Source organism: Babylonia areolata, chromosome 15 (assembly GCF_041734735.1).
Source record: "Babylonia areolata isolate BAREFJ2019XMU chromosome 15, ASM4173473v1, whole genome shotgun sequence".
In the NCBI taxonomy this organism is placed as follows: domain Eukaryota; kingdom Metazoa; phylum Mollusca; class Gastropoda; order Neogastropoda; family Buccinidae; genus Babylonia; species Babylonia areolata.
Genome location: NC_134890.1, coordinates 26,080,470 through 26,090,469, shown reverse-complemented (window position 1 = coordinate 26,090,469; position 10,000 = coordinate 26,080,470). Strand labels below are relative to the sequence as shown.

At 48.8% G+C, this 10,000-nt stretch overlaps 1 protein-coding gene across 7 annotated transcripts in view; it reads right to left on the bottom strand.

Annotated features, from left to right (window-relative positions):
- The window catches only part of LOC143290508 (PTB domain-containing engulfment adapter protein 1-like), a 135,900-nt gene that overhangs the window by 28,008 nt on the left and 97,892 nt on the right, over window positions 1-10,000 (bottom strand). The window lies entirely within an intron of this gene.

The window sequence follows — 10,000 nt, the reverse complement described above, 5'->3', positions numbered from 1 at the left end:
GTGTGGAGGGGGGGGGGGAGGGGAGGGGGTGCGTGCGTGCCTGGTGTCTGACGACAGAAATGCACCGTAAAGTTGGGAGGGTCATTTCGTGCTCACACACACCCACACACACACACACTCTCTCTCTCTCTCTCTCTCTCTCTCTCTCTCTCTCTCTCTCTCTCACTCACACACACACACACTCTCTCTCTCTCTCTCTCTCTCTCTCTCTCTCTCTCTCTCTCTCTCTCACACACACACACACACACACACACTCTCTCTCTCTCATCCTCTCTCTCTCTCTCTTTCTCTCTCTCTCTCTCTCAGAGACACACATTACACACACACACACACACATACAGACGCACACACAAACACACACGTACACAGACACAGACACACACACACACACACACACACACACACACACACACACACACACAATCAGACTGTGGTGGTGACAAGCGGGTATTCAGCGACACAAAGTTGTGTCAACATTGTTGGGTGAGGCGGCGCACTGTACCGACCAACATTGCACATTACACCATGCAGGGCAATAACACTAACCCTCCTGTCAACATCATACCATGCAGGGCAATAACACTAACCCTCCTTTCAACATTACACCATGCAGGGCAATAACACTAGACCCTCCTTTCAACATCATACCATGCAGGGCAATAACACTGACCCTCCTTTCAACATCAACACCATGCAGGGTAATAACACTAACCCTCCTTTCAACATCACACCATGCATGGCAATAACACTAAACCCTCCTTTCAACATCACACCATGCAGGGCAATAACACTAACCCTCCTTTCAACATCACACACCATGCAGGGTAATAACACTGACCCTTCTGTCAACATTACACCATGCAGGGCAATAACACTAAACCCTCCTTTCAACATTACACCATGCAGGGCAATAACACTAAACCCTCCTTTCAACATCACACCATGCAGGGCAATAACACTAAACCCTCCTTTCAACATCACACCATGCAGGGCAATAACACTAACCCTCCTGTCAACATTACACCATGCAGGGCAATAACACTAAACCCTCCTTTCAACATCACACCATGCAGGGCAATAACACTAACCCACCTGTCAACATTACACCATGCAGGGCAATAACACTAAACCCTCCTTTCAACATTACACCATGCAGGGCAATAACACTAAACCCACCTGTCAACATTACACCATGTAGGGCAATAACACTAACCCTCCTGTCAACATTACACCATGTAGGGCAATAACACTAAACCCTCCTTTCAACATCACACACCATGCAGGGTAATAACACTGACCCTTCTGTCAACATTACACCATGCAGGGCAATAACACCAACCCTCCTTTCAACATTACACCATGCAGGGCAATAACACCAACCCTCCTTTCAACATCACACCATGCAGGGCAATAACACTGACCCTCCTGTCAACATTACACCATGCAGGGCAATAACACCAACCCTCCTGTCAACATTACACCATGCATGGCAATAACACTGACCCTCCTTTCAACATTACACCATGCAGGGCAATAACACTGACCCTCCTTTCAACATTACACCATGCAGGGCAATAACACTGACCCTCATGTCAACATCATACCATGCAGGGCAATAACACTAACCCTCCTTTCAACATTACACCATGCAGGGCAATAACACTGACCCTCCTTTCAACATTACACCATGCAGGGCAATAACACTGACCCTCCTTTCAACATTACACCATACAGGGCAATAACACTAACCCTCCTGTCAACATTACACCATGCATGGCAATAACACTGACCCTCCTTGCAACATTACACCATGCATGGCAATAACACTGACCCTCCTTGCAACATTACACCATGCAGGGCAATAACACTAACCCTCCTTTCAACATTACACCATGCAGGGCAATAACACTAAACCCTCCTTTCAACATCACACCATGCAGGGCAATAACACTAACCCTCCTGTCAACATTACACCATGCAGGGCAATAACACTAAACCCTCCTTTCAACATCACACCATGCAGGGCAATAACACTAACCCACCTGTCAACATTACACCATGCAGGGCAATAACACTAAACCCTCCTTTCAACATTACACCATGCAGGGCAATAACACTAAACCCACCTGTCAACATTACACCATGTAGGGCAATAACACTAAACCCTCCTGTCAACATCACACCATGCAGGGCAATAACACTAACCCTCCTTTCAACATCACACACCATGCAGGGTAATAACACTGACCCTTCTGTCAACATTACACCATGCAGGGCAATAACACCAACCCTCCTTTCAACATTACACCATGCAGGGCAATAACACTGACCCTCCTTTCAACATCACGCCATGCAGGGCAATAACACTAACCCTCCTTTCAACATCACATCATGCAGGGCAATAACACTGACCCTCCTTTCAACATTACACCATGCAGGGCAATAACACTGACCCTCCTTGCAACATTACACCATGCAGGGCAATAACACTGACCCTCCTTTCAACATCACACCATGCAGGGTAATAACACTAACCCTCCTGTCAACATTACACCATGCAGGGCAATAACACTAACCCTCCTGTCAACATTACACCATGCAGGGCAATAACACTAAACCCTCCTTTCAACATCACACCATGCAGGGCAATAACACTAACCCACCTGTCAACATTACACCATGCAGGGCAATAACACTAAACCCTCCTTTCAACATTACACCATGCAGGGCAATAACACTAAACCCACCTGTCAACATTACACCATGCAGGGCAATAACACTAAACCCTCCTTTCAACATCACACCATGCAGGGCAATAACACTAACCCACCTGTCAACATCACACACCATGCAGGGTAATAACACTGACCCTTCTGTCAACATTACACCATGCAGGGCAATAACACCAACCCTCCTTTCAACATTACACCATGCAGGGCAATAACACTAAACCCACCTGTCAACATCACACACCATGCAGGGTAATAACACTGACCCTTCTGTCAACATTACACCATGCAGGGCAATAACACCAACCCTCCTTTCAACATTACACCATGCAGGGCAATAACACCAACCCTCCTTTCAACATTACACCATGCAGGGCAATAACACTGACCCTCCTTTCAACATTACACCATGCAGGGCAATAACACTGACCCTCCTTTCAACATTACACCATGCAGGGTAATAATACTGACCCTCCTTTCAACATTACACCATGCAGGGCAATAACACTGACCCTCATGTCAACATTACACCATGCAGGGCAATAACACTGACCCTCATGTCAACATCACACTATGCAGGGCAATAACACTGACCCTCATGTCAACATTACACCATGCAGGGCAATAACACCAACCCTCATGTCAACATTACACCATGCAGGGCAATAACACTAAACCCTCCTTTCAAGATTACACCATGCAGGGCAATAACACTGACCCTCCTTGCAACATTACACCATGCAGGGCAATAACACTGACCCTCCTTTCAACATCAACACCATGCAGGGCAATAACACTAAACCCTCCTGTCAATTCCCGGACGGGACGGGCGGCCAGTGCTCCAAAGGACATGAGGACCCTAGCACCCCAGGAACCTCCTCAAGGAAAAACACATAGCCAGCAGAACAGCTTGTGAATGAATGCCCTGCTATTATGTTCACAGCACGCAGCTGCTGGGTCCAATATGACGGCTAAATAAACCACACATAATATTACGGGAACAGAAGAAGAAAAGCAACATTCTCATAACACACAGCAGGCGGCAGTGTTAGTAGTAATGTGTTCCCACTATGAACTAGTGTGTCCTACAAGTTCGATTCCAATAAACGGACCTGAATTTTTACCCACCCACCTTACCTCCCCTCCTCTTCCGCCGGTAGACAATCAGCAGTGGTCTGGATGCTAGCTTTTCGTGTGCACTTTGCCCCACGCAAAAGAAACCACGGCAACAAAAGAGCTGTTCCTGGTTAAATTCTGTGTGAAAAATCCAATTTGTTGTTTGAAACAAAATTCTTGCCTGGGCGTCTTTTCACTGCGTTGCCCGCGAAATCTGGCCAAACAGCAGACAGGCAGGCTTAGTCTGCATCAATTTTGACAAGGTGCTGTATGCGACACCAATCTGATATCTGACCAAGTACACTGGTGAATAAAAACACTAAGGGTGGCACTGTACTGTGGCGACGCGCTGTGCACGGGGTGAAAGCTTCACATCGCAGAAGCGTGTGCTCGCATGTCATTCACAAGGTGCGTGGACAGAAAGACAGACACAGATATTCAACACAGCACTGGGCTGTGGTTCATGGAGGACATACCCCGGGTAGACAGCTAGCAGTTCACGTAATTCTCTTCTCTGTCTGTGTGTGTGTGTGTGTGTGTGTGTGTGTGTGTGTGTGTGTGTGTGTGTGTGTGTGTGTGTGCCTGGTCAGCCCCACCATCACACCCACCTCCCCACCTCCTGTCCAGGACTTTGCTTCTTCCTCCTCCCTAAAAACACGACAGGGGACACACACACACACACACACACACACACACACACACACACAGAGAGAGAGAGAGAGAGAGAGAGAGAGAGAGAGAGGCAGACGGATAGAGGCAGACAAACAGACATACAGTAAAATTGATTAAAAAAAAAAAAAAAATAAAATTAAAGGAAGAGAGAAACAGACAGAAAGACAGACAGAGAGGAGGGTTCTATGTTGTAATTGCAATCAGCTCCGCCCTCACCCCCACCCCCACCCCCCCCCCCCCCCCCCCCCCCCCAACCCCAAAACCCACCAACACCAACACCAACCCCTCCCCACCTCCACCTCCCATCCATCCACCCACCCGTGACGGTCACAGTACTGGTCAGACTGGGTAGAAAGAAAGCCCAAAGGTACAGCAGTACCCCGCCCCCTGCACCCTCTCCTCCACCCGCCCCCCCCCCCCAACCCGCACTCTCCCCTCCCCCCCCCCACGCCCACTTATAGTCTCCAACACAGCCGACAAAAACAGAAACTTAGTTGCCTGTCCCACTACTGTCCCCACCACTCACTGCCCCCCCCTCTCCCCCCCCCAACGCCCACTTATAGTCTCCAACACAGCCGACAAAAACAGAAACTTAGTTGCCTGTCCCACTACCCCACCCCCCCCTCTCCCCTCCCCCCTCCCCCCGCCCCCCCAATCCCCCCTTATAGTCTGCAACACAGCCGACAAAAACAGAAACTTAGTTGCCTGTCCCACTGTTCACTCCTGTCCCCACCACTCAGCCCCCCCCCCCTCTCCCCCCCCCCCCAATCCCCCCTTATAGTCTGCAACACAGCCGACAAAAACAGCACTTAGTTGCCTGTCCCACTGTTCACTCCTGTCCCCACCACTCACCCCCCCCCCCTCTCCCACCCCCGCCCCCCACGCCCCCTTATAGTCTCCAACACAGCCGACAAAAACAGCACTTAGTTGCCTGTCCCACTACCCACCCCCCCTCTCCCCTCCCCCCACCCCCAATCCCCCCTTATAGTCTCCAACACAGCCGACAAAAACAGCACTTAGTTGCCTGTCCCACTACCCACCCCCCCTCTCCCCTCCCCCCACCCCCAATCCCCCCTTATAGTCTCCAACACTGCCGACAAAAACAGCACTTAGTTGCCTGTCCCACTACCCACCCCCCCTCTCCCCTCCCCCCACCCCCAATCCCCCCTTATAGTCTCCAACACTGCCGACAAAAACAGCACTTAGTTGCCTGTCCCACTACCCACCCCCCCTCTCCCCTCCCCCCGCCCCCCCCAATCCCCCCTTATAGTCTGCAACACAGCCGACAAAAACAGAAACTTAGTTGCCTGTCCCACTGCCCACTCCTGTCCCCACCACTCACCCCCCCTCCCCCATCCCCCCCCCCTATCCCCCCCCCCCCCCCCGCCCCCCACCCCCCCTTATAGTCTCCAACACTGCCGACAAAAACAGCACTTGGTTGCCTGTCCCACTGCCCACTCCTGTCCCCACCACTCACCCCCCCCTCTCCGCCGCCCCCCCTCCCCCCACCCCCCCTTATAGTCTCCAGCACTTAGTTGCCTGTCCCCTTGCCCACTCCTGTCCACGACTCACCCCTACCCACCTCACCCACCCCGAACACACGCACACAGTGGTTCGCGAACCAGTCACTCCGTTTGCAACAACAATACCTGTATAGTGGTATACATATATACACACTTCACAAACAGTTAAGGATCACTTCACAAAACCAGCTATGGTTTCCTCAAATGGTCTGGGGTTTTTTGTTGTTTTGTTTTGTTTTGTTGGATTCCTAAAATGATTTGTTTTTGTTTTGTTGGTTTCCTAAAAATGGTTTGTTTTTGTTTTGTTGGTTTCTTATAAATGGTTTGCTTTTGTTTTGTTGGTTTTCTCTAAATGGTTTGTTTTCGTTCGTGCTGGTTTCCTAAAAATAGTTTGTTCTTGTTTTGGTAGTTCCCTATAAACGGTTTGTTTTTGTTTTGTTGGTTTCCTAAAAATGGTTTGTTTTTGTTTTGTTGGTTTCCTAAAATGTATTGTTTTGTTTTTGTTGGTTTCTAAAAATGGTTTGTTTTTGTTTTGTTTCGTTTCACTTTTTCTCTGTAAGTCGTAACATTACTTACGTTATACCTTTTTTCTATGCATGGAAAGATTGTCTTAATTATGCAGTCTACATGTCAATTGTCACTGGCATATCACTAAATATCAGTACACGGCTGTTAGTTATACCTTTTTTTCCTATAAATGGAAAGTTTGTCTTAATTATGCAGTCTACATAAATTAATCAGTTCACAGCTGTTTCGGGCACACATGCACCATTATCAGCCTCCAAAATGCGGTTGAAAAATCGAATGTTTCAGCTATTAAAAAAACAAATAAACTGTTATTCAGTGTTTTATAAACGTGTGTGTCTGTGTGAGTGTGTGCGTGCGTGCGTGCGTGTGGAGAGAGAGAGAGAGAGAGAGAGAGAGAGAGAGAGAGAGAGAGAGAGAGAAAGAGAGAGAGAGAGAAAGTTGGAGGACGATAAAAAAAACCCAACAACAACAACAAAAGAAAAAAAACAACTTCAAAGACAGGTATTAGTGGCCATTTGATTTCTCTCTGTGGGAGACAGTTAACTGTGTGCTTGGTACGACAGCACTGTTGAATGGCGTTCACGACGGAATGTTTAAGACGGAAAAGAAAGAAAGAAAGAGAGAAAAAGCCTGCACGATAAGCAATGACCCAAGACGGCGCTCTCTTTTACCTCGGGGTACATTCAGGGAAGGAGTGCATAGGACTCAGTTAACAGTATGCCATTATTACCACACACCGACATTTCCAAAGTTTGTCAACCAACTGCTTTCAGCTCTCCATGCAGGAAGAACCTTCCTCACCCTATGCGTGTCAACTGTTTTCAGATCACCATACAGACAGAACCTTCCTCACCCAATGCCTGTCAACTGTTTTCAGTTCACCATGCAGACAGAACCTTCCTCACCCAATGCCTGTCAACTGTTTTCAGTTCACCATACAGACAGAACCTTCCTCACCCAATGCCTGTCAACCAACTGCTTTCAGTTCACCATGCAGACAGAACTTTCCTCGCCCAATGCCTGTCAGCCAACTGCTTTCAGCTATCCATGTAGGCAGAACCTTCCTCACCCAATGCCTGTCAGCCAACTGCTTTCAGCTATCCATGTAGGCAGAACCTTCCTCACCCAATGCCTGTCAACCAACTGCTTTCAGCTCGCCATACAGACAGAACCTTCCTCACCCAATGCCTGTCAACCAACTGCTTTCAGCTATCCATGTAGGCAGAACCTTCCTCACTCAATGCCTGTCAACCAACTACTTTCAGCTCTCCATGCAGGAAGAACCTTCCTCACCAAATGCCTGTCAACTGTTTTCAGTTCACCATACAGACAGAACCTTCCTCACCCAATGCCTGTCAACCAACTGCTTTCAGCTCGCCATACAGACAGAACCTTCCTCACTCAATGCCTGTCAACCAACTGCTTTCAGCTCGCCATGCAGACAGAACCTTCCTCACCCAATGCCTGTCAACCAACTGCTTTCAGCTCGCCATACAGACAGAACCTTCCTCACCCAATGCCTGTCAACTGCTTTCAGCTCACCATGCACACAGAACATTCCTCACCCAATGCCTGTCAACCACCTGCTTTCAGTTCACCATGCACACAGAACATTCCTCACTCAATGCCTGTCAACCAACTGCTTTCAGCTCGCCATACAGACAGAACTTTCCTCACCCAATGCCTGTCAACCAACTGCTTTCAGCTCACCATGCACACAGAACCTTCCTCACCCAATGCCTGTCAACCAACTGCTTTCAGCTCGCCATGCAGACAGAACCTTCCTCACCCTATGCCTGTCAACCAACTGCTTTCAGCTCGCCATACAGACAGAACCTTCCTCACCCAATGCCTGTCAACCACCTGCTTTCAGTTCACCATGCAGACAGAACCTTCCTCACCCAATGCCTGTCAACCAACTGCTTTCAGCTCGCCATACAGACAGAACCTTCCTCACCCAATGCCTGTCAACCAACTGCTTTCAGTTCACCATGCAGACAGAACCTTCCTCACCCTATGCCTGTCAACTGCTTTCAGCTCGCCATACAGACAGAACCTTCCTCACCCAATGCCTGTCAACCAACTGCTTTCAGTTCACCATGCAGACAGAACTTTCCTCGCCCAATGCCTGTCAGCCAACTGCTTTCAGCTATCCATGTAGGCAGAACCTTCCTCACCCAATGCCTGTCAACCAACTGCTTTCAGCTCAACATGCAGGCAGAACCTTCCTCACTCAATGCCTGTCAACCAACTGCTTTCAGCTCGCCATACAGACAGAACCTTCCTCACCCAATGCCTGTCAACCAACTGCTTTCAGCTCAACATGCAGGCAGAACTTTCCTCACTCAATGCCTGTCAACCAACTGCTTTCAGCTCGCCATACAGACAGAACCTTCCTCAACCTATGCCTGTCAACCAACTGCTTTCAGTTCACCATACAGACAGAACTTTCCTCACCCAATGCCTGTCAACCAACTGCTTTCAGCTCGCCATACAGACAGAACCTTCCTCACCCAATGCCTGTCAACTGCTGTTTAGTCAGTGCCTGGCTCTCTTAGCGCAGGTAGAGAAGTTGGCTGTAGGTGGTGGTGGTGAATGCGTATATATATATATATATGTGTGTGTGTGTGTGTGTGTGTGTGTGTGTGTGTGTGTGTGTGTGCTTGACATACAATTTTGCACAGTGTTTTTTCCAATCATCATAAGGCCTTTTTTTCACGCACACACACACACATAACGTGCACACACACACACACACACACACACACACACACACACACACACACACACACCACACGTGCACACACACACACACACACACACACACACACAACGTGCACACACACACACACACACACACACACACACACACACACACACACACCACACACCACACACACACACACACACACACACATAACGTGCACACACACACACACACACACACACACACACACACACACACACACACACACACCATCTCACGCTGACTAGACATGTCAACGGAAGCAGAGAGTTGGTACATCAGCCAGCACGGGCGTGACAGCAGTCTGCCAAAGCTGTCATGAATGTCTGAATGCTTCCCCTCCTCCTCATCACCCTCATCTTTACACACCTCATCACGCCCCTCATCTTTACGCACCTCATGAGGGTTTACACACCTCATCACCACCCTCATCTTCACACATCTCATCATCACCCTCATCCTCACACATCTCATCATCACCCTCATCTTTACACACCTCATCACGCCCCTCATCTTTACGCACCTTATGAGGGTTTACACACCTCATCACCACCCTCATCTTCACACATCTCATCATCACCCTCATCTTTCCACACCTCATGAGGGTTTACACACCTCATCACCACCCTCATCTTTACAATCTCATTATCACCCTCATCTTTACACACCTCATCATCACCCTCATC